This window comes from Myodes glareolus, chromosome 14 (assembly GCF_982192425.1).
Source record: "Myodes glareolus chromosome 14, mMyoGla1.1, whole genome shotgun sequence".
Classification (NCBI taxonomy): Eukaryota; Metazoa; Chordata; class Mammalia; order Rodentia; family Cricetidae; genus Myodes; species Myodes glareolus.
The window spans coordinates 52,411,294-52,435,690 of record NC_142039.1 but is presented as its reverse complement, the minus strand read 5'-3'; positions in this window follow the sequence as shown (position 1 = coordinate 52,435,690).

Here is a 24,397-nt window from a genome sequence, read left to right as displayed (position 1 = left end):
ACAGAAGTTCCAGGACAGCCAAGGCTTCACAGAGAAACCCTGCCTGAAAAAAAACAAAACAACAAAACAAAAAACAGAACAATAAAGTTAGGGGTTCTGGAAACATTGATCCAGTAATCGGGAAACAAAAAGCAAAGCTATCTTACCCAGTTTTTGTTGTTGTTGTTGTTTAACTGTGGCTTTATCCCTAAGCATAGTATGGCAGAATTTAACGTTCCCAGGACTTTGGGCATATTGGGAAGAGGACAAGGATCATATTCATTGCTAGTATCTAAGGGCTCACAGGCTGCTGCCCATCCCTCCCTGGGCTGAGGGTCCTTCCTGTTGATCTTATGTGCACAAAACTCTGTGAAGTAGGAATGACAGTGCTCCTGCTCTTTATATAGCACATAAAGGCAATGAAGGACTCCCCACACTCGGCTGTAGTCAAGTCTGACCACAGGCATTTGGGAAATGTCTTCTAGGGCCAAGGAGCCTGAGCTGGAGAGGGATTTTGAAGAAGGGACACTGGTGTCCCTTGACTTGGATCTTTTGATCATTACATTCCCACCATAGAACTCTTTAACTACAGCTCAACTTAGGCCTGGGGCTCGCAAGAAAATCCATATCCAGCTGGAGTGCCCCTCCCTGCCAAGCATCTTTGAGGTCTATTTCAGAGGATGCTGTTTTCACACGTAAATAGACATTGCTTCATTGTGGTACTAAGTACGGTATTCACAAACGAGTTTAAAGGTGGACTAAGAACTTCAAGGAGGTTTTGAGGTTGGAGTGAATTGTGTCCCCTCACTGGGACAGACTAAGCTTGGACCCTTGCTCACACCAAACAGTGCCTTGTCTAAAGTGGGTATCTAACAGTTCAAGACACTGTCTACCTGGAGTTCAGTGTGGGATCCACAGGCTAAAGGCTCAAGTTTAGAAACTCCAGCCTCCCCTCCCCCTTCCTGGAGGTCAGCTTCTAATCACTGCTTCTTTCTGGACCCAGTTTAAGTGACCTATTAGCATGAATTCAGGTGTTGCCAAAAGGAGCTTTTTAATAAATATTTAGTTACAACAAATGCACCAATCCCCCTTCACTTAGAACTGAGTCTTAGTCTATACCAGCAGCTAGGGTCAAAGAACAAACATACCTGCTACTCACCAGGATACAGGTCACTGAAATGATGAGTTTTGAAAAGGAGAGTGTTTTCCTAGTTTGTCCCAGGGGACAGGGTGGAGGGCAGTTATGGCTATGGCAGAGTGATTTAAGATTTGGGGAAAGGTGATTGGAGGTGATGTAGGGCATGGTTTATCCTCACAGGACGCAGACCTGTTCAGAATATGAGATAGCAGCCTGATCTGCAAACAGAAATTTTGGTCCTATGAAATGGCCCATCAAACAAGCCCACATAACAAGTTAATGGTTTCAACAAAAATGCCCTCATAGCCCTGGAAAAATAACCTAGGCAACATTATCATCATGACGCACACATCAGAGGCATTATCCATCGCAAAGCTAGCGGGAGGCTGATGGGTTGCTTAGATACCTGACCTCCAAAATGTGTGCCTTTTGAAGTCAACTAAAAGCAAGTGAGGCAAGAGGGTGGATCTCTCCTCAGCTTTGTGTGTTTTATTATACTGCCATAGGTCTACAACTCGGCAGGTCTGCACTAAGCTTTGAGAAACTCTGATAAGTATAAGCAGAAGGATGTAACCCGTGGAGGGAAGGAAGATGAGCAGGAAACAGGAAGGAGCTGTTCCCTAGAAACCAAGGAAAGACCTGAGAAGCAAGGGCAGTAAGCACCTCACTCCTCCATCAAGGGGAACTGGGAATATTCTGAAAGGCTCAGTCTATCTCTGGCTTCCACTGCACGTCTATCCTCTGGCAGAGCTGGGGGGACAAAGGACATTTCCCTCCGTCTTCCTCTCTGAGACAGGGCCAGGTGATCTCTCTGCGTTTAAAGTTTTGGCTCCCAGAAGTTAGACAGATAGTCTCCAACATGGACTTAGTTCAACTTTTGGTTCTTTTGGGTTCACGATGACACGGAAGTGACACGCTGTTGTAGAAATTGTAGTTCAGATTTTGAATTTGGGTAACTCCAAGACTGTGAGGGGACACAACAGATGCCCTGCGTAGACAACACTGCTGAGTTAAAGCATGCAGTTGATGAGGTGCCTTCGATGCATTTTCCACTTACGCCATTCCAGCATATGGCAGATGTACTGGAACCAACTCCCGGTGTACACTGGAGAGCAGCTGTGGTTAAGTGCAAAATAGCCTTTTGAATTTAGACCCCCTAGTCGATAGATATGCGTTTAGGTCAGTCATGAACATCACATGACCACACGTCTCAGTTGCTAAAGTATTTACTCCAGGCATTCCTAGTTTCTCTGTTTTGTTTCGTTGTTGATTTGAGAGGTTAAGAAATGCTTGCTGCATAGTCCAGGCCAGCCTCAAACTTTTGATCTTCCTGCTTCTACCTAAAAGGTTGGAGCTGGGGTCATATGATCCCCAAGTCTGGGTCCTTGGAAGTCTCAAATGATGTAAAGCAAGTCAGTGGAAAAGAAAACTACCCTTTGTGTTAAAAACAAAAATGACGAGGCAAGGCGACAGTCCCACGCTGTGGTCTGAAGCCAAGGCTGACATCCTCAAACCAAACCACCAAATGTTTCAGCTGGGTCACAGGTCATGCTTACGCAACCGGGACAGTCAGCTGCTCACCTGATTATACTGCCTCACACCAGAAATTACGAGTGAGTAAACTCAGTGAAAACTGGACGGGATTGTTACGGCCGCCGCAATGCGACCCACAACAACAGCCTTGGAGCAACTTCAGCCTGGAGAGCTACAGCTGTCACTCTTTGTCCTTAAAGCGGCACTTGTCATTTAATGTGTGTGACATCAAGGTAAAAAGAACTCAACCTAAACAGTCAAGGCAATGAGGGTGTGGTTGGCACGTTCTTTACTTTTCTTTGTTAAAATGGTTCTCCTGAGAGCTGGGAGATGGCCCAGTGGATAAAGCACAGGAGTTCAGACCCCCAGAACACATGTGAAAGCCTGGCAGTTTGTGGCTGCTGCCATCATCCCAGCAGGGGTTCCCCAGGGCAAGCTGGCTAGCTAGTCTAGCTATAAACTGTGAACCCCAAATACACAGAGAGAACTTGCTTCAATATGTAACATGGAAGTCCAGGTGTGGCAATGCTTTTCAATACACCTTTCACCCCAGCACTCAGAAGGCAGAAGCAGGAAGATCTCTGTAAGGTTGAGGCCAGTCTGGCCTACACTAGTGAGTTGTTGTAGGACAGTCAGGGCTACATAGTGAAACCCTGTCTCAAATAGATGAATAACACCCAGTGGTGGTAAGCCAAATGCCTTCAATCCCAGCACTGAGGAGGCAGAGGCAGGCAGATTTATCTCCACACACGTGTACACACATGCATCAACACACATTTGAACATGTATATACCACACACATACACAGAAGGCACATAAGCTCCCAGACCCATCCACTTCTCTGGGCCTCCATTTCTTATACATGCAGTCTCCGTGCACACATAAACATATTCATATTAAATAAAGCCCCCTTGGAAAGGATCCATGCTCGGGGCCCAACACTCACATGGCAACTCACAATAGCTTGTAACTCATCCCAGGAGCTCAGCATCCTCTTCTGCTATATTCTTCTATAAATATGGTGTACACAAATTGATGCAGGAAAAATTTCCACACATAAAATAAATAGATAAAAAACATTTAAAAGTTGCATATGCTTATCTGTCTGTTAATCTGCCTTTTATAAGTTTCCCAGACTGAATCAAAGCTCCTAAGAGAGTAAAATCTTTTCTACCCTACATTATCCATAATATGTCAAAGTATTTTTATTTTGGTTTGGTTTTTTGCTTGCTTGTTTTTGAGACAGGGTATATCTACATAGCCCTGGCTGTCTTAGAACTCACTCTGTAGAATAGACTGGTCTTGAACTCACAGAGATTCACCTGCCTCTGCCTCCCAAGGGCTGGGATTAAAGGTGTGTGCCACCACACTCAGAAATGTTTGTTTTGTTTCTCTTTGAGACAAGGTCTCTCTACAAAGCCCTGGCTATCCTGGAACTCACTATGATCTGCCTGCTCTGCCTTCTGAGTGTGCTGGGATAAAAGGCCTGTGCCACCATGCCTAGCACAAGCTTTTTGCTTTGTTTTATTTTGTTTTTTTTTTTAAGACAGGATTTCCTTGTGTAGCCTTGTGATATGGGATGCCCTTCTTTATGCTATGAATATGTCTTACATTACCATTGGTTAGTAATGAAGTTGATTTGGTCAACAGCCAGGCAGAAAAGAGCTATGTGGCAAATCCAAGCAGAGAGACAGGAAGAAAGAAGGCAGAGTCAGAGAGACACCAGCAGCCACTAGGGAAGCAAGATGTAAGGTAGCAAGTCACAAGCCTTGTGGTAAAATATAGAATAATAGAAATGGGTTCATTTAACTTGTAAGAGCTAGTTAATAATAAACCTAAGCTAATAAATGAAACAGTTCATAGTTGATATTAAGCCTCAGAGTAGTTATTTGAGAACTGATGGGTGGGAGACAAACCTCCATTTGCAGCCATGGCTGTCCTGGAACTCACTCTGTAGACCAAGCTGCTCTCGAACTCACAGAGATCTGCTGGCTTCTACCTTCCAAATACTGGGAATTAAAGGGATACACCACCACTGCTGGACTAATTATTTCTTTAATAATGTAAATTTTTCATTTTTTAAAGGGCAGGAACATTTTAGAAATGTTTTATAGCTTTTCTTAAGCTTTTTGAAGCAGATTAACTTGCTTAGATTAAAGTAGCAGTGATTTTTCAAGAGGTTTAAATGCAGTAAGGTCAACTTCTGGGAGTGGGACTGTCTTATGACCTGAGGTGGTCAAATTCTATAGCTTTTTAGGCTCTGTTTATCAACACAACTGGGGTAAAACAAAATAGTAAACTTGCAACGAATTTGATAAAGCATGATCTTGCTTGTCTGAATCACTTTTTACTCACCTACATGCCTCCTGAGAGAACCAAGGGACTGGTTAAGACCTCAGAAAATAAGGCCAAGAGAGATTCAAATGGTTTGTCTAACCAAAGACATTCAACCAACCCAGAGAGCTAGGATTTGAATGATATCTAGTATGGCTAAGGCCTGCTGGACACCATGTGTTGGTTACCCCCCCCCCCACAGACACACACACACGCACACACTTTATTCTCAGCACTTTACCCACTGAGGTATCTCCCAGTCCTTAAATGTTCATTTCTTTCCCTCTTGTGGGACTGGGAACATCATTAAAAGCAGTAATGGGTCTTGAAGGCATGGAGAGGGAGAATGGATTGTTCTAGATGCCCAGTACTCCAGAGCTCATGTATTGTGTTGTCATGTGTTGAGTCCCCAAATTTATGGTCCTGTTTTTTTTTTTTTAGCTTTAGCTCTCCCCCCCTCTGTCTCTCTCTGTCTCTCTGTCTCTCTGTCTTTCTCTCTCTGTGTGTGTGTGTGTGTATGTGTGTGTGTATTTTTGTTAAATGAGTGTGTGTGTCCCTTTGTATGCATGCATGTGCAAAGGCCAGAGGTCAATACCTTTCTTAATTGCCTTCTACATTATTTTTTGAGGCAGGGTCTCTCATTGAGCCTGAACCTTGCCAGTTTGCTTAGACTGTGACCTGAAGACCCTGGGACCCTCCTAATTCTGTTTCCTAGTGCTTAGATTATAGACACACACCACTGTGCCTGGCTTTTTATGTGTCACTGGGAATCTGAAATCAGGTCTTCATGAATTCACAGCAAACTCTTTACCCACTACGACTCGATGAGACAGCCGTTGGTATCAAGCAGAGCATCTTGGTTGTGATAGAATGCCCTAAACATTCTAAGACCTGTAACATTTGTAAACTCAATTTTTAAAATGCTCCTGGCAGTTCCAGAAAATGCAAAAAGCAAATCAGGTAAAAATATTATGTCTTGTATATTTCATCATAATCTAAAAAATAGTGTTGAAAATGAAAAGCGGGTGCAGCATTCATCATTGCTACTCCTGGCTTCATTATAATGCTTTATGTCTTTTGTTGACTGCCTTCGGCCACACAGTCTCGTTTCCGTGTTGATTCTTTCTGCTGTCATAGTGTCTCTCATGTCCATTCTTTCCTTTCTAGATCACTGTTGACATCCAGCATGACCCTTCTCCAATCCTTTGGTTACCTGATGAAGGAGTGTTGCCTACCCCTGCTTTGATGTTACTCACATGTACGTACCAGGTATGAGGCAAACTCCTAGCCACTCATGCCTGATAACAAACACACTATCATCCTGTCGCCTTAAGTCATTTTCTGAAAAGTGCCCTAGGAACTCCTGGATGGATGTAAGCTAAGAGAGCAGAGCTCCGGGCCCTGCTCCAACTCTAGCTGAGAATTTGAATTTCTTTACATATTGGAATTTCCTAAGATCTTGCTTGATCAGAGAACTCCACCACAAAGCAACCAAATCCCTATCACCGTTGTCACCATCACCACCACACCATGACCTCAATAAAATCACAGCAATATCACCACGCTGCCTTTATCACCACCACTGCTGGCATTGGCCTTTGTGATTTTCCCACTGTGTAATACAGGAGGTTTTGTCTCAACTAAAAACCTGGGAGGCAGAACGCCAGAGTTTATACCACGTGCAACAGGTGTGCAAGTTTCACACACTCCCTGAGCTGTGGTCTCCTATCAGCAAGTCGGAATGATAGTGCCTGCTCATGGTGCTGTGAACACAGAAACAAAATGTGTGCAGATTGCTTCTTATGGAGTCTGTGTGTGTTGATGAACAGTAACTGTTTGCTATTACTTTTTAGCATAATGCCTTCATTAATTTAACACATTGCATGCCAACTGTGTAACGCAGTAATCACACACACACACACACACACACACACACTAGCCACAATCCCCCCTTTCTCCTTCTCCTTTTCACATCAAGCCTTGGCCTCGAATTTGCAATAATACTCCTGATTGCTAGATTACAAACCTAGCTAAAGACACTCCCCTAGAGTTTGATATTGAGCTGTCAATAAAATAGGCCCAGCTCTCTGCCCTTGGTGAGTTCACATCCTGGTGTCTGGGAATGAGATAGAAACGATACATAAACAAATGCATAAAATATGGAGCTGAAGCTGAGCGGTGGCACACCCCTTTAATCCCAGCACTCGGAAGGCAGAAGCAGGCAGATCTCTGTGAGTTCAAGGCCAGCCTGATCTACAGCCAGAACTACACAAAGAAACCCTGTCTCAAAAAAAAAAGAAAGAAAGAAAGAAAGAAAAGAAAAGAAAAAAGGAAGGAAGGAAAGGAGGAGGGAGGGAGGGAGGGAAGCTAGGGTTGACTGTTAGTTTCCCTCACCTTCACCTATCTGACCTCTCTGTGTCAAAGTTCTCTTTCTAGAATGGTTAATTAACAGCCACAGGCTCTGGACACCTGAGACTAGAACTGAGACACCAGGACAGGGAGCCCAGAAGTCATGGGACATCTGGATCAGAAACATAAACAAGTATTTTGACGTGTGTTTTCTCCTGACTAATCACACTTTTGTACTCTAAAGTTTACACTTGCCGGTGATCAATAGTTGTGCACTCTGAAGTCAGGACAGCAAACAGTGGCGCCCGTACTGTTTATGGTCCTATCTCCTTCCTGTCGCAGATGTTTCTGCACTTTTGTTTCTATGGGAACCTTTCACCGTATTTACCTTTCTTGGCTCTCCAGGGACCATGTTTTCATCATAGTCCAAAACAGACCAGAGCTTCAACTTTGACCTCCGGTGGTATGAGGGTGCAAAGGACCGCAGTACTGTAAATAAAGCATCCAGCACCACCAGCTCCAAATCCCTGGTTCAGAAATTGGTGAACCCAAGACTCAAATAACTCTGTGTGTTGGGCATGTGGCCAAGCTGTCTGAAGGAAAAATAAAATGTCAGGCCTCTTCTAAGCGTGTTTTCCATCCCATATCCAGCACTGTGATAAGTGCAGGCTCCTTTTGGAAGGTTTGTACTAAGTAAAAGTTAATTGGCCACTGCAGTTCCCACATCCAAGTATCAACAAGTTAGTTCTCCCAAAATGTAAATCCTCACATATTATATTATTATATTAATATTCAATTTATACTGATACTTAATAATTTTACTTTTTATTATTATAATGATTAAAATTTCTGAACACAAATTGCTATGACTTGCCGAGATCTCTTTTGATATTGTGTGTAGTAGTTAAATCTTACTTGGATTAAACTTTTCTTTGTTCTACTTGCCCCTTCTAGCTGCTTCCCTTCCTTCCCCCAGATAGCTCCTATTTCAGCTTCTTTCCACATGAAATTCTATGTCTTCTATTCCTGTGAGATTGCTCATTCGTTCCCAGACCCAAATAATCACACAGAAACTATATTAATTAAAACACTACTTGGCCAATGACTCAGGTGTATTTCTAGCTAGCTCTTACATCTTAAATTAACCCATTTTTATTATTCTATGTATCACCACAAAGCTGTGGTTTACCAGGTAAGGTTCTGGTGTCTGTCTCCTTCAGCAGCTACATGGTATTACTTTGGCTCCACCTACTCTCTCTATATATATCTCTGTTTGGTTTTCTAGCCTGGCTTTAATCTGCTAAGCCATTGGTTCAAACAGCTTTATTCATCAACTAACAAAAGCAGCACATACACAGAAGGACATCCCACATCATTCTCATTTTCTGTCTAATTAAAAAGGAAAGTTTTAACTTTAACACAGTAAAATCACATATAACAAAACAGGTATCAAGCAAGAATTACACTTATAATATTTACAAATTTGTATCTGTAAAGCTTCATATATAATTTGTCTTTTATCATAACTAAGGAAAAGTGTAACTATAACTGTCTTCAACTCCACCAAAGACCCCAGAAAGAAGGAGATCATATTACCTAAGTAAATAGGAAGTGCAACAGAGACATCTCACTGCCTGGAAAGTCACTCAAAGTTCTTCTGTAACATTGAGGCATCCATTTTCAGCCTAGAGGCCCATAGCATCTGGCAGACTTTTCCATGAAGCAGAAAATTTGAAAGATTGTTTGGATTATATTGGCAGTTTGTCAATCACTTTCTTCTGTGTCCTGCAGAATGTCTAGCAAACTCTTTCATGAAGCAGGAGCCCTGAAGAACTGTCTGACCTTCTTTAGATAAGTTCAACAGTCATTTTTCTTTGGGTCCTGCATGAGCAGTTTATACAACATAACATCAAGCAGTCCAGGCAAGAGTAGTTTCTTGCCCAAATGGCTAGCTAGCCTTGTCACATTGAAGGCAAATTCCATAATGAGTTTCTTCAATGTCCATCATCTTCTTGAAGTAGATTGATGCTGCCAAAAGCAGACATGTCTCACTGTTAAGAAAAGTCTAAGTTCTTAGAAGATTTTAAATGCCATATTCTGTAGGTCTTTGAAAGGGCTGAAGACTATCAATCCATTTGAAATATATCTCTGTACATTTACAAAATCTAACATGACTCCAAGTTTGACTATTATAAATTACTATCTATTAATCTGTAATTTTAATTTTACATTATATTTTTAAATGAGCTGCACAAACACAATACCTTAAACAAGAGTATGTGTGTGTGTGTGTGTGTGTATAATAACAAAATCAACCTTAAATATAGACCAAGATCCATACCAACGCATTCATCTCTATATCATATCCCCCCTTTTTTTAGAAATTGACTGTGACCATTAATCACTTATAATTAACCCCTTTAAATGAAAACAAACATTTATAAGCAATCATTTTGGGAATTTGGGTGTAGTTTTTGAGACTAATTCCTGCTGATTGTTGGGTGAAGTATTCTTAGGGTTCACAGAAACCTTTTGGAGGATCTTGCTTAATCAAACCACATTAACCTGGAAAGAATCCACAGGTTCTCATCTTCCATGAAAATAAAAGCAGAACCTCTTTTCCCAAGCAACATGTCCTGAAACCCAAATTTTGAAAAGTCAAGATACCTTTAAAATATAAACGTTAGTTTAGTTTAGCATCTCCCAGAATCAAATGCCTCTCTGTAGTCAAAAAATTCAGAGAAAACACAATAATATACATAATCCAGACTGTGTATTTTCCATCTTTACATGGCTTATTTTTTTTACTCTTTTAATCCATGACTGTCTATACTCTTTTATATTATTTTTACTGTCTCTTTAAAAACTTTCTTTTTATAACTGTCTATTTTTTTCCTTTCTCTCCCAAGCCTACATACATTTTTTAACACACTGTGTTCTATTTAGAGGTCTTTTATGTCTGATTCTGTCCAATTGTGTATCTGAAATCCTTTTCTGACAAGAAGCATTTTAAAATGGTAAGCAGTGTGGCTGTGGCAGCCCTGGATGCTGACTCTGCCTCTCTTGGCCTTTCAATATGGTAGAGGTACATTTACTGCCAGCTCTGGGACTGGGTGAGCTGTGCTCACCACCTCAACTCTGGGAAGCACCATGCAGCACATAAAACCTTCTTGTCTGAGTAAAAGCTAATTCTGCCATGTAGCATGCTATGCAGCCTGGAAATGTCTCTGTGTATGGTGGCAGGAATCTGCCATGCTTTCCTGCCTGTGCATGCCGAGCAGACCCAATCCATCTGCTTTTCCAGGTGGGCATGATGAGTGACAGACATGCTCTCAGCTACTTTCCTCCTAACTCCAAACGGGCATATAAGCACCCAGACCAGAAGTGTGTGGCTGATCACCTGGGTTAGCATCAAACATATGGGTGACATTTTGTTGAAGGAGTCTATGCATTGGTTTTCTGGCCACCCAGACCTGAATAATCATATAGAAACTATATTAATTACAACATTGTTTGGTCTAGTAGCTCTTACATCTTAAATTAACTTATTTCTATTAATCTATGTATTGCCATGAGACTGTGGCCTACAGGAAAATTTCCAGGTGTCTTCCTCCTTTGGCAGCTACATGGTGTCTCTTTGATTCCATCTATTCTCTATCTATATCTCTGTTTGGATTTCCTGCCTGAATTTATTCTGCCCTGCCAAAAGCCAAAGTAGCTTCTTTATTAACCAATAAAACAACACATATACAGAAGGGCACCCCAGGCTGGAGGGATGACTCAGTCATTAAAAGCTAGTCTCATAACCAAAAATACAGAAGGTCATCCCACATCATATTCCTAGTAGCTACTATCACTTCTCCCATCCCCTTAGGAAATGAGCAAAGTATAATACCACAGAGGTATGTGGCTTGGCTAGGGTTTCTGCTAATGTGAAGAGATGAAGAGATGCCAAGATCATGGGAACTCTTATAAAGGAAAGTATTTCATTGGGGCTGGCTTACGGTTCAGACATTTAGTCCATTATCATCATGGTGGGAAGAATGGAGACACACAGGCAGACGTGGTGCTAGAGAGGTATCTGAGAGTTTTACATCTGGATCATCAGATAACAGGAAGAGTGACAATCTCAAAACCCACCCCCAGTGACACACTTCCTCCAACTAGGCCACACCTATGCCAACAAGACTATGTCGCCACCCACTAAGGGCCTATGGGGCCTATTTCATTTAAACCACCTCAGGATGAAAATGACATGGTGAATAAATTACTTTCTATGAAAAAATGATGGACATGCATAACAGTATTTATCATGGCACTATTTCTAACAGTCCCAACCAAAAGTGCCTTCTTTGGAGTACTACAGCCCTCTGCCAAACATTTTCTGTAGGGCTAAGGATCAGACCCAGGCCTCCTACATGCCGAGCAGGAGTTGTACTGCCAAGCCGCACCCCTAGGCCCATCAACATTTCCAATCAAACACACTGAGCTGACAAATCTCCTACAGCAACCAAGTCTATGCATCTACCAGCATTCTCCCAAAGCACTGTCTGTGATTATAGCAGAAATGATTTCTCTTGTGAAGCAGTCCTTCCAAGCACTGCTATTGTGGAATATTGTTTTAATTGGGCAAAGAGATGTTACATTTGTTTATCCTGCATTTGTTTAACGATGTAAGGATGTGTGCTTAATTATGTAATTTAATTATGTAATTTATGTGGTACATTTGTTTTACCTTGCTTGCCTAAGGCACCTGATTGATCTAATAAAGAGCTGTACAGTCAATAGCTAGTCAGAGAAAGGACAGGCAGGACCGGCAGACAGAGAGAATCAATAAGAGGTGAAATCTAGGCTTGGAAGAAAGAATGAGAGAAGGAGGAGGAGAGAACCAGGGACATGCCAGGGGCAGGAAGCCAGGCAGCCACCAGCCAGCTAGACACGGAAAGCAGTGAAAGTAAGCTACACAGAAGGAAAGAAAAGTGAAAGCCTAAGGCAAAAATTGATAAAGAGAAATAGGTTAATTTAAGTTAAAAGAGCTGACCATTAAAAAGCCTAAACTGTGCCGAGCTTTCAAAACTAGTAAGTCTCTGTATCATGATTTGGGAGCTGGCTAGTGGGCAAAAGGGAAAGGCTGGTACACCCCAGGGTTGCTCATCTCCTGCTCGCCTGGACAGTTCCAAGGGTATGAGGCTGTATCTGTTGCTTTCCTCTTTGCTGTGGTGAAATCCCTGGCAAAATTCCTCACCGAGGAAGGGTTTATTTAGTTTCACGGCTCGAGCCACCATCCACCACAGAGGGGAAGGCAGGGCAGTGGGAATTGGAGAGCAGTCCCATCCTATCCAGTCAGGAAGCTGACAAAGACAAATGGTAGTGCCCATGGTCCCTAACTTTCCTTCATTCCCGGGATCCAGCTGTGCCGGCTGTGTTGACGTCAACTCAACAGAAGCGAGACTCATTTTGGAAGAGGGAGACTTCAGTTGGGAAAATGTCTCCACCAGATTGGCCTGTGATGCACTTTCTTGATTGATGATTGGTGCGGGAGGGCCCAGCTTGTGGAGGGTGGTGTCATCCCTGGGCAGGTGGTCCTGGGGGCTGTAAGAAAGCCGGCTGGGAAGCGAGCAGGCAAGCAGGGTTCTTCCATGGCTTCCCCTTCAGTGGTCACATCAGGAACTTAATGCGGAAAAAGCGTTTTTTAAGTAACTGAATAAATTTAAATCATAAATGATTGAATAAAGATGTGTTGTTACCAAATGTTTCATATAGTGATATTTTATTTGTGTTTTAATAAATAAAGCTTGCCTGAAGATCAGAGTGAAAAGCTAGCCATGCTAGTCAGCCATACAGGGCAGGGAGTGGTGGCAAACATCTTTCATCCCAGTAACTACACTAGTTAGCCATAGAGACCAGGTGGTGCATGCCTTTAATCCCAGCACTAGAATCAGCCGGCAGGAGTGTGAAGAGTTGGTTGGGCCCCTCCATCATCTGCTGCCTGTGTTTAGATGGACTGATGTAAACAGAGACTTTTCATCCTGCCCAGTCCTGCAGACACTTCTTAAAAAACCACGCAGAGACTTAATATTACTTATAAATGTTTGTCTGATTGCTCAGGATTATTACTAGCTAGCTCTTACATTTAAATGAACCCATTTCTATTCATCTAAGTATTGTCACGGGGCCTTGGCATTACTGATCTGCTGCCACATTGTTCTTTGAGCGTCCGGCTGGTGTCTCCCAGATTCCCCCCTTCTCCTGTGTCTCTGCTTGGACTTCTCACTGGCTCTATCCTGCCTTGCCATAGACAAAGCAGCCTTATTTATCTACCAATAAGAGTAACATATTTACAGCATATAGAAAGACATCCCACAGCGGACTGGGCAGGTGCCAGTCTTTGCTGCATGAGCGGATTCTGAAATTTCAATTTGTTCTGGCAAATGTACACACCACCTGCTAGCCTCATAAAACTGGAGTAGCCTCTGAAAGGAAGTGTCCCCTTGAAGCTTTAACCTGCTGTCAGCACCAGGTCACGGGACTTGTTGCTGAGTTTTGACTTTACATTCAAGTTAACTGTTCCTTTGGTGTGTGCATAATACCCCATGCGTTATCTTGACTTGGGGCTTTGGTCCATGTGCCTTGGTCACTTGGTGGCTGAGGACAGCATGATATGGAAGAGACCCCAGCCTGGAGAATTGGTGCAAGTTACAGCGATCTGTGCAGGATCCAGGACAGAACCAACTGGCAAGGATTTCTCAAGGCTGGCTAGGGTTCCTAAGACACTTATTGCTTCCTTCATGTCTGTCTAATGGGTGGGAAAGCCCAAGCCTTAGCACACAGTGCTCATTGGATGTTTTCCCTCCTGCCTGTTGATGGTCCCTGAGTTGAGGGTGTTTTGTAATCACACCTGTAAACTTACTTGTCCTTTTGGTTTATGTAAGATATTTTTCACTCAGTTCTTTAAAACATGACAAATTTTGCCATTCTACTGTTTGGCAAGAGCATTAGGTCCCATTAGGCCATCATGGGAAGAAAAGTAAAGGGCGTCTGAACACCGGGGTGAGACCAAATGAGATAAACTGTGCCGGCTGTGGAGATGCATGCCTTTAATCTCTTCAGATCTCTGAGTTCAAGGCCAGCCTGGTCTACAGAGCAAGTTCCAGGGCTACACAAAGAAACCCTGTCTTGGGCTGGGCAGTGGTGGTGCGTGCCTTTAATCCCCGCACTCGGGAGGCAGAGGCAGGCGGATCTCTGTGAATTCGAGGCCAACCTGGTCTACAAGAGTTAGTTCCAGGACAGGCACCAAAGCGACAGAGAAACTTTGTCTCAAAAAAACAAAAATAATAAACCAGCACCCCCCCCCAGTTGTATCCTTCTTTACGAGCGTTTGTAAGCGGCCCCATTTTTTGAGCACCCTACACCACTCTCATTTTGTTTGAACACTCAGGCTGTCTGTGGTGTTGCACACATCAATGCTGACAACCACAAAATGTTGGGAATATTATCTCCAGGTGTGTTACTTTTGTTTATGCTGCATTTGATTAACTGTGAAGTTGTGATTCTTTGCCTGTCTAAAACACTTGCTGGTACTAATAAAGAGATGAACGGCCAATAGCGAGGCAGAGGCAAGGATAGGCAGGGCTGGCAGGCAGAGAGGATAAATAGAACGAGGAGCAAGAGAACAAGGAAAGAACACCAGAAGTCAGACGCCCAGTCAGTCATGGAGTAAGAAGGACAGAAAGGTGTCTAGAAATAAAAAAAGATAAAAGCCCAGAGGCAAAAGGTAGTCGGGATAATTTAAGAAAAGCTGGCAAGAAACAAGTCAAGCTAAGACCGGGCATTCATAACTAAGAATAAGCCTCAGTGTGTGATTTATTTGGGACCTGGGTGACAGGCCCCCAAAATCAAAAAGAGTAAAACACCCACAACAAAAAAACCTCCAGGCATCTCATATGCCACCTCCTATAAGCAAACAATTTGATTGCACACCCGAGTGAGCAGACACAAGCCTGGAATGAGGGCGGAGAACAGCAACTGTCCTTACTCATTAGGTTTGGAAATCCTCCAAAGATTTCCCACCTGAAGGACGGTGGTGGTTCTGAATGCTGGGGTTTCCAGTCGACCGTGAGCTCAGCTTTTCCCTGGTGAAGCAATGAGTCTCATGCCACTGCCCATCAGTGAACCCAGACTTTTGTTGTGAGTTCATTGGCCTCGTCTTTATGCGTTTCGTCTCCACAGCTCACCCTTCTCGACTTCTCGACTCTGCCAGCCTGGCCACACCGGAAATAACTCTCGGACTTTTTTTTTTTTTTAGCACCACTATTCAATTCCATGCAACACGCGGCAAAAGGAACTTTGGAACCGCAGTGCAGTATAATCACCAGCAGGTGGTGCCCCATTCCTAGTCTATCTCTGAGGATTAAAGCGCCAACTAGAGGCACATTAGACACCTAGGTTAAACTAGCCTGCTCACTGTACCAGTCTTACAAAATAAAATAGATAGAAATCTCTTGAGGTTCGGTAAGGATAACAGAAGTCTCTCTCTCTCTCTCTCTCTCTCTCTCTCTCTCTCTCTCTCTCTCTCTCTCTTTCTCTGGGCAGGTACAGGACACAGGGCTACATGTAAGCAAAACACTCATGCACATAAAATAAACCAATCTAACAAACAAACAACAAAACCTTTCCTGACCACCATTCCCAAGGCACACCAAGAGGAAACATCAGTGTCACCAGGAGGCAGAGGGACCAAAAAGCTGCAGATGGAGCTGTCTTTGTGGTCCCTGGGGGAAGGAACATGTAAACCGAGGTGGGCGTGCCCACAATGGGAATGACCTAGATGTCTGACCCCCAGCCTGAGCCGGTGAAGGCAAGGGACACAGTGCCTGAAAGCTATGAAGGAAACAACACTGAGGGCCACCGAGCCACTAGAGCAGTTCTCAACGTGTGGGTCGCAACCCCCTTGGGTTGCAGATAAGATATATACATCACGATTTGTAACAACAGCAAAATTACAAGTCGCAATGAAATAATTTTATGGCTGTTGGTCACCTCAACAGGAGGAACTATATTAAATGGCTACAGTGTTAGCAAGGTTGAGAACCACTTCCCTAGAGAGTCTGCAAGGAAATCTCTGATGTGCTGGGAGGAGTCTGAATAACCGGACAGGAGGGAATGGGAGGAGGGGCTGGTGGGAAAGTACAGCAAACACGCCTTCTGACTCAGCACAAAGACGCCTTCTGACTCAGCACAAAGGCTGGTACAGACGGAGTGAAGGGGGAACAGAGTTCCATCCACTATCCTGTATGTAAAATAATTCTGTACTTTATTTTATTTTAGGAGAAACTTCCCACTCTTAACACATAGTAGTTACTTTATTTGGGGGAGTTTATTTCTTTTCTCCTCCCCCACCGCTCTTTAATCTGCTGACCTGGAAATCCCTGTGTAGGACAGGTCTCAAACACTCGAAGATCTGCCTCCATCTGCCTCTGCCTACTGAGTTGGGATTAAAGACGCGTGCCCTGCCCAGCTAGGGAGTCTATTTCCAGTCACCCCAGATAGAGAGAACAGCAAAGTAACAAAGAAATGATCCCATTTAGGTTCAGCTTGGTGTTACCCGTTGTGTTCTGGGGTTTTCACGGCAGCATGCTCAAGTCCAGCGACAACATCACTGATTTGTTGCCCCAGCATGCAGGCAGCCCCGCCATGGGCTCATCCCTCACCAATGCTATAGAACCTCGATAAGGAATCTTTATGGCCCCTGCGGGTTTCTTTAAAATTCCATGAGCCTCGGAACTGGAGAGATGGCTTAGAGGTTAAAAGTACTGGCCGGTCTTCTAGAGGACCTGGGTTCAATTCCCAGTACCCACATGGCAGCTCACAACTGTCTGGAACTTCATTTTAGCTGATCCAGCTCCCTCACGTGGACAAACCTGCATGCAAAACACCAATGCACATAGAATAAAAATAAATAAATATTTTTTAAAAAATTCCATGAGCCTCTGAGCCACCCCACTTCCTCCAGGAAGGAATGTTTCAATCCCAAGGAAACACCCACACAGTGGCATGTCCACCCGGCTTGACTCTGCTCTGTCCTGGTACTGAGAGAGAGCCTGGTCTAGGCAAAGGGTCAGTAAATATTCCTTTAAAAAGCAACAGTAAAGTTATCACTGTTCATCATGTTTAACATAACTGAAGTCCCTTGGGTCATAACCTTGATAATAGACTAACAGTTTCAAATGAGTGCATTAACATTGTGTTCCATTAAATATTGTAAACGCTTATCCAACCTCATTTTCTCTCTCTTTCTTTAAATTTGACCTATCTGCAAAAAATTCTGCTGAACAAAATAAGCTTTAGCTTAGACCAAACGGAGTAATTAGAGATTTAGAGGAAGCAGTTGGAGTTAATCAGTTCCTACTCTGTTCAGAGTAATTAGAGAATTTTAGAGTTGGGGAGATCTCAATTTGTGAATGTGTTAATTAAGCTCCTCTAGGTTAGCTAAGGAGGTAGGAGGGGAAATAAAGCATCTCACAGGCTGTGTGGAGATGGAAGGAAAGTCACTTGATTCCCAGACAACCTGGATTATAGAAGGAAAAATGGCATACCACGTCCTGCCTCCGTACCTCCCCAAAAATGTGACTCAATTTGGGGCTTGCGCACGGTAGGCAAGCGCTTTTCCACTCAGCCCCGTTTCCAGCCCTACCTTTGTCTTTAACATAATTTTAAAGTTTAAGGTTGTCAGATATTCCTGGACCTATAACATACTGCGTTTTTCTCCTTAATGTTTACAACTAACTGACAACTTTTGGGTATAAAGCTTATAGAAGTTGATGTTATTTAGAAGTTATTAGTGTTGTTGTTACAAGCTCTTACGTAAACCAGGCTGGCGTCGAGTAGGCCTTAAACTTCCAATTCTCCTCCCTCTACTTCCCAAGTGCTGAGATTACACCTGTGTGCACTATAGCCAATGTTTTATATTGCTATATCCTAGAAGGTTAAAGCAATGTGATATAATGTGTTCATTTAATTGACACTGAGAACTAACTATGTACCGGGCATATAAAACCCCAAGAATACAGCCGTGAAGAAGAAAGACATGGCAATGGTCACACAAACTTCCTGAGATAATCAATTAAAAAGGAGAAAAGGTTAATTGGGTTTTGAAATGATCAACGGAGACCATCTCCTGTCTCAAACTGGGTTCCTGGCCTGCTCTCCTCCAAGAATGGAGTGGGCGGACACAAAGAGTACAACCAGGAGGAACTCTATTGTCAGTTCAGGATGAAGACCCTTAAGTGGGATCACACGGCTTAAGTCAGATTTCCGCGTGCCATTTCAATAAAGCGGATTTGAACTGTTGTCCAGCAGTGAGATGCCAACCAAGAGTCCTTAGAGCTCTGAAAGGAGTCAGCAGAGCTTGAGCAGAACTGGGAACTGGCTAGCTCAGGCACTCACCAGGGCTTTGAGATGCCAACCAAGAGCAGACCCTTGCAGGTCAAATCTACAGGTCTCCCATCTCCATCAGATCTTAAGGGCTGGAATTGCAGATCTGGAGGAGGGTTTTGAAGGTGGAAGCTGCTGCAGGAATGCATTTCCATCTGCAGCTAGATTCAGGGTCTTGAAGGGGGAGCCAGAATGAGTCCCTCTGCCTGCAGCCTCTGGTAGCTGCTCAGGAGAACTCCCTATCTAGGGCAGAAGCCTCAGGCACAGAGTTTCTATGTCTGTCCTTGGTGAGCCCCCTTTTTCTGATGGGCAAGATGGCTGGGAGCTGGACCTACCGTCTACCTCTGAAGAGAACGGAAATGTTGGAGACTGGGCTCCGGAGGGTCTGGAGTCTTCTCTCGTTCCCTGTCAGCGCCTGTGGCTGTTCTGTTAGCGAAGATGCAGGGTGTCTTTGTTTACAGACATGCCAGTTGCCATGTTGGGCCTTAACTAGCTGAAGGCAGATGTGGTTTGAATGAGAACGATCTCATAGGTAAATACTTAAATATCTTGCCCCCAATGGGTGGAGCTGTTCCAGTAGATTTAGGAGGTACATGTTGTGGGAACTCCTTTCCACCAAATTTTTTGGGTACCAGCCTTAGGACATGGCTTCAGTGTGCTGACTTGATCTCTTATAAAGGAGAGGAAGGGTCTCGCTTGCTTGCTCGCTGTCTTAGGAGGCTGGAGCAGAAGCAAGTCTTTGCTGTTCTTCACATCTCCTCAGGGCAGAGCAGCAGGACACGGCACCTTCCACCTTGTTGGGTTTTGGGCGAATCTTCATTTCCCTTTGAATCCCGTTCCCTTTTGTATCCCCATAATAAAGACATTTTGTAATTCTTGCACTACCTCTTGCTTTAGGTGTGGCCTTGCTAAAGGAAGTGTGTCACTGGGGTTGGGCTTTGAGAACTCTAAAGTCTCATGCCATTCCAAATGAGCTCGTTCTCTCTCTCTCTCTCTCTCCTCTCTCTCCTTTATGATGGTCAAGATGCAAACCCTCAGCTTCTTGCCCCTACCATTATGCCTTCACTCCACCATCATGGACTCTAACCCCTGGAATCATAAGCCCAAATAAACTCTCCTGTGAGTTGGTCATGGTGTTTCACCGCAGCAGAAGAAAAGTGACTGATTCAGTCAGTATGCAAATAAGGTGAAAGGTAGGACCAGTCAGAGAAAGAGCTGGCAAACCTGGTGGGGAAGGAGAAGAACTTTGAGCCTGCCAAGTTTCTAAAAGTTCCACGATGAGATCTCCAGTCTGTTTTAGCAACAGTAGAGAAAGTAGGAAGAAAGGTTCTCTGTTGCCATTGCTACAGGGACCTTTAAAGGCCGCCAGCTGCTTCCCTCCTTCCCTCCTTAGCCCGGGAGCTCATGAACCAGGGTTTTGCTTCCTTTCATTCTTTTCTGCTGCTGCCCTACCAACTATCAACTCCTGTCACCTCGCTACAGCTCCTTTGCATCCTGCGAGCCTGTTAGCTGTCAAAAGCTCCTATCTGCCTCCCCTCCCAGCAGTTTCAGTGATGACATCCATAGTCACTTGGCCCTCTGACTTCCTCCCACCAGGTTCTACCACCTCCCAATAACCTCAACTTGTTAGGTTTCAATGACAGAGGTGCCTATTTAACACATCAAAGTAGACCTGGTCTGCCAGTATCCCTCAGCCCCCACCTCTTACAGGCTTCTCCTAGCTGGTATATCCTGCCCTCTGTGCTGAACTCTCCAGCCCTAGGGACTGGGCTGCTCTTCCCTACATAATCAAACCATTTTGGTTACCCACCCGTTTTGTACCTTTGGCCTCCGGTCTGCTGCACCTGGTCCCCCTCTCTCCCCTCTCCCTTTCCTTCTCCCTTCCCCACATGACCCAGCTCAGCCTGGTTCTCTTCACTCTAGACTTTCTCAGATGTCCCCGCCTCTGGCTAAGCTCTCACACATATCTATAACAAAATTTCTCCCCCCACCATTCCTAGGAGCAGTCATATTTCATGCTCCTTTCCTTTTTTTAATTCTGTTTTTTGTTCACAACTGAGCACCAAGTCCTTGACACATGAGCCTTTGCCGGACATCCCAGAAGCAGAGTGACAGCGGTCCTCCACATTCTCTGAGCTTTAATCAACAGGTATTTAATCAACCATTTGCCCTCTTCTTGTTTTCAAACAAGGAAGTGTAAGGTGAGAGGTGGAATGAGAATTAAGCCTCAGAGACCTGCTGAAGGTCATCTACTTACAGTGTGTGGGAACCCACTCAATGACATCAGCAATTGAACAATTCCAAGTGGCCCTTAACCCCAACTTTCGGCCAGCTGTGGGTCAGATTGTGCCCAAAGAAGCTTTTAAAGAGGTGCTTCATGCTTCCTTTATCCTGCTCGCCTTTTCCATTTTCCCAGACAACTCCAGAAAGAAAGAAAGAAAGAAAGAAAGAAAGAAAGAAAGAAAGAAAGAAAGAAAGAAGGGAGGGAGGGAGGGAGGGAGGGAGGGAGGGAGGGAGGGAGGGAGGGAGGGAGGGAGGGAAGGAGGAAGAAAGGAAGAAAGAAAGAAAGAAAGAAAGAAAGAAAGAAAGAAAGAAAGAAAGAAAGAAAATGGCCCTCCTGCTGGTCAGATTTCCCTCAGCAGATTCACTGAGGCTCCTCACAGAGACATCCTTTACATCAGCCTTGTTAAGACCCAAATCACAGGCAGGAGGAGGGGAGGTGGCTCCCTCCAGCTACTCTCAGCATCCGGGAGGGCACACTGCCCACTATGGAGCACCCAGCAACATCTGGAATTTGGGTCAAATACAGCTTGATATCTGCTGCTCGTCTCCTGGACAGCAGTGACCCTGAGCATCAGCCTCCAGGTCAACAGGTGAAGAGCATCTCCAAACCATGAAGAGACTGAGCCTAGAAGTCCAGCACAGCCTTTGCTGGGAAACGTCCACCCATACTAACATCACCAGAAATGGGACAGGAGCTTGCATCTTTGTGTGCAGGGGTGCACACACGCCCCCGCATACTTGTGCAGCCAGCATCTGTGTGTGCAGGGGTGCACACACGCCCCCGCATACTTGTGCAGCCAGCATCTGTGTGTGCAGGGGTGCACACACACCCCCGCATACTTGTGCAGCCAGCATCTGTGTGTGCAGGGGTGCACACACGCCCCCTCATACTTGTGCAGCCAGCATCTTTGTGTGCAGGGGTGCACACACGCCCCCTCATACTTGTGCAGCCAACATCTTTGTGTGCAGGGGTGCACACACGCCCCCGCATACTTGTGCAGCCAGCATCTTTGTGTGCAGGGGTGCACACACGCCCCCTCATACTTGTGCAGCCAGCACTTTCCTGAGCCAGCCCCCCGTCATATTTACACCTTCGCTGTCGCGGCTGTTTCTGCGCAGCAGGCTTTCTTTGGGGCGGCCAGCCAGCTCCCAAATCATTACAGGGAGATTTATTATTAGTTAAGAATGCTGAGCCTTCAGACTAGTCTACAGAGCAAGTTCCAGGGCAGACCCCAAAAGCTACAGAGAAACCCTGTCTTAAAAAACTGAAAAAAGAAAAAAAGAATGCTCGGGTGTATCTTATGCTCGTTCCCCAAACTCTTATAACTTAAACTGTTTTTCTTCATCTGCCTTTTGCCTCAGGACTTTTGACCTTTCTTTCATTCTGTATGTCCTACTCTGTGTCTGGCTAACTGGGGACTGCCTGGCTGGTTGGATCTGGGCACCTCCCTCTCTTTCTCTATTGTTCTCTGCTCCTCTTGTTCACAAGCCTAGATTCCTTCTCCTGCTTCTTCTCTCGGTCCGCCAGCCCCACCTATCCCTCTACTCCCTGGCTACTGACTGCTCAGCTTTTTATTAGACCAATCGGGTGTCTTAAGCAGGCAAAGCAACACATCTTTACATCGTTAAACAAATACAGCATAAACAAATGGACCACACTTTTATATCCTTAAAATAATATTCCACGACATTTCATTGTTTTGCTTCTCTTTAAAAATGGTTTTATTTGTTGTGTTATTATTGTCAAAGTCAGAGGACAACTTTTGGGAGTTGGTTCTCTCCACTGTGGTTTTGGGAATCACACTCAGGTCATCAGGCATGCGCAACAAGTGCTTTTACCTGCTGTGCCATCTTGCCGGCTCTGTTTTGACTCTGCAGATGAGGCTTCACTGTGTAACCCACCTGCTCTGAGACTCACTGGGCTGGCCTTAAATTCACAACCATCCCCCTATCTCTTGACTCCCACGCGCTGGGACTGCAAGTGTGTGCTGACACTCCCAGCTTACGGATTCACATCTTTGAAGGTCACTCAATTCTGCTTTTGTATTTTGAAATGGTTTATGACCACCCTGGCCCCCAGGGTCATATGTTTGTATGTGATTAATAGATACACAGCCTCCTCCTTCAGGCTTCTCCCAATTGAGACAGTATCATAATCTCAAACAGTGAGTCCGAGCTCCCCACCTAGGTGTTTCTGAGCTCTGTGTCGCTGGAAGCTGGACCCGCAGTCAGATTCACCTGACAGTCACCAGACCACTACTGTTAAGTGCTGGAATGACAGACAGCTCAGTCTTGACAATGACTGAAGCACAGGTATGTACTCAATATCGTGGGCAGCTTCCTCCTAGCTTTGGAAGGATGGTTGCTGAATTCAGTTTCAGGATAATACTGTTTCATCAAATGAGATTAAAATATTGACCATATTGGTCAATGTATAGATTGGAATAGATATTTAGAAAGCTATGCTTACTTTTATTGTGACAATTTTCATATTTAAAAGGAATAACAATGTCAATTATAGTTCAAGGCTGACAGGTGATTTGTAGGTTTGCTGATAAGTAGGCACAAGAGCGCAAAACCCTTGTCCATAAGATATTTCTGAGGGGTCAGGGGAAATCAGGCCACTGGTTTGGGAGGAATATGCTGCCTGGCTTGGGATCCCCAGTAACTCACAGTCACTTCCTGACTAGACATAGAAACCATATGACTTGATTTCTGTTAGTCTGTTTCTTTGTTTCTTTGAGACAGTATCACTATGTGGTGCTAGCTGGCCTGGAATGCACTGTGTAGACCAGGTTGGTCTCAAACTCACAAAGATCCACCTGGCTCTGCCTCCCGAGTGCTAGGACCAAAGACACAAGACATAACATCTAGTCATGACCTGTTTTTATTTTAATTTTAAATTTTTAGTTATTTATTTTTAAATTCTATTTTAAGTGTATGAGTGTTTTGCCTCTGTGTATGTGCATGCACCCTGTGGAGGCCAGAGGAAGCATCATATCCCCAGGATCTGGAGTTATAGGCAGCTGTGAGCCACCACAACTGGGTGCTGGAAATGAAATTGAGTCTTACTGGAAGAACAGCCAGTGCTCTTAACAACTGAACCATCTTTCCAGCCCGGACTTAATTGTTTTTTTTAATAAGGTGATTTAGAAGGTTTTGAATAGGCTTGTCTATTTTTTAAGACTAACATCTAAAATACAACATTTAAAAATATTTTCAAGAAATCTAGGCTCACTGGGGATATGTCTAGAAACCCCTGAGAGTTCTGAGAAGCCTGACACAGTTTGTTTCTGCAGAAACAATTCAGAACTCCATCTGTTCCTCTCAGGTCTTGGAAAGTCCCAC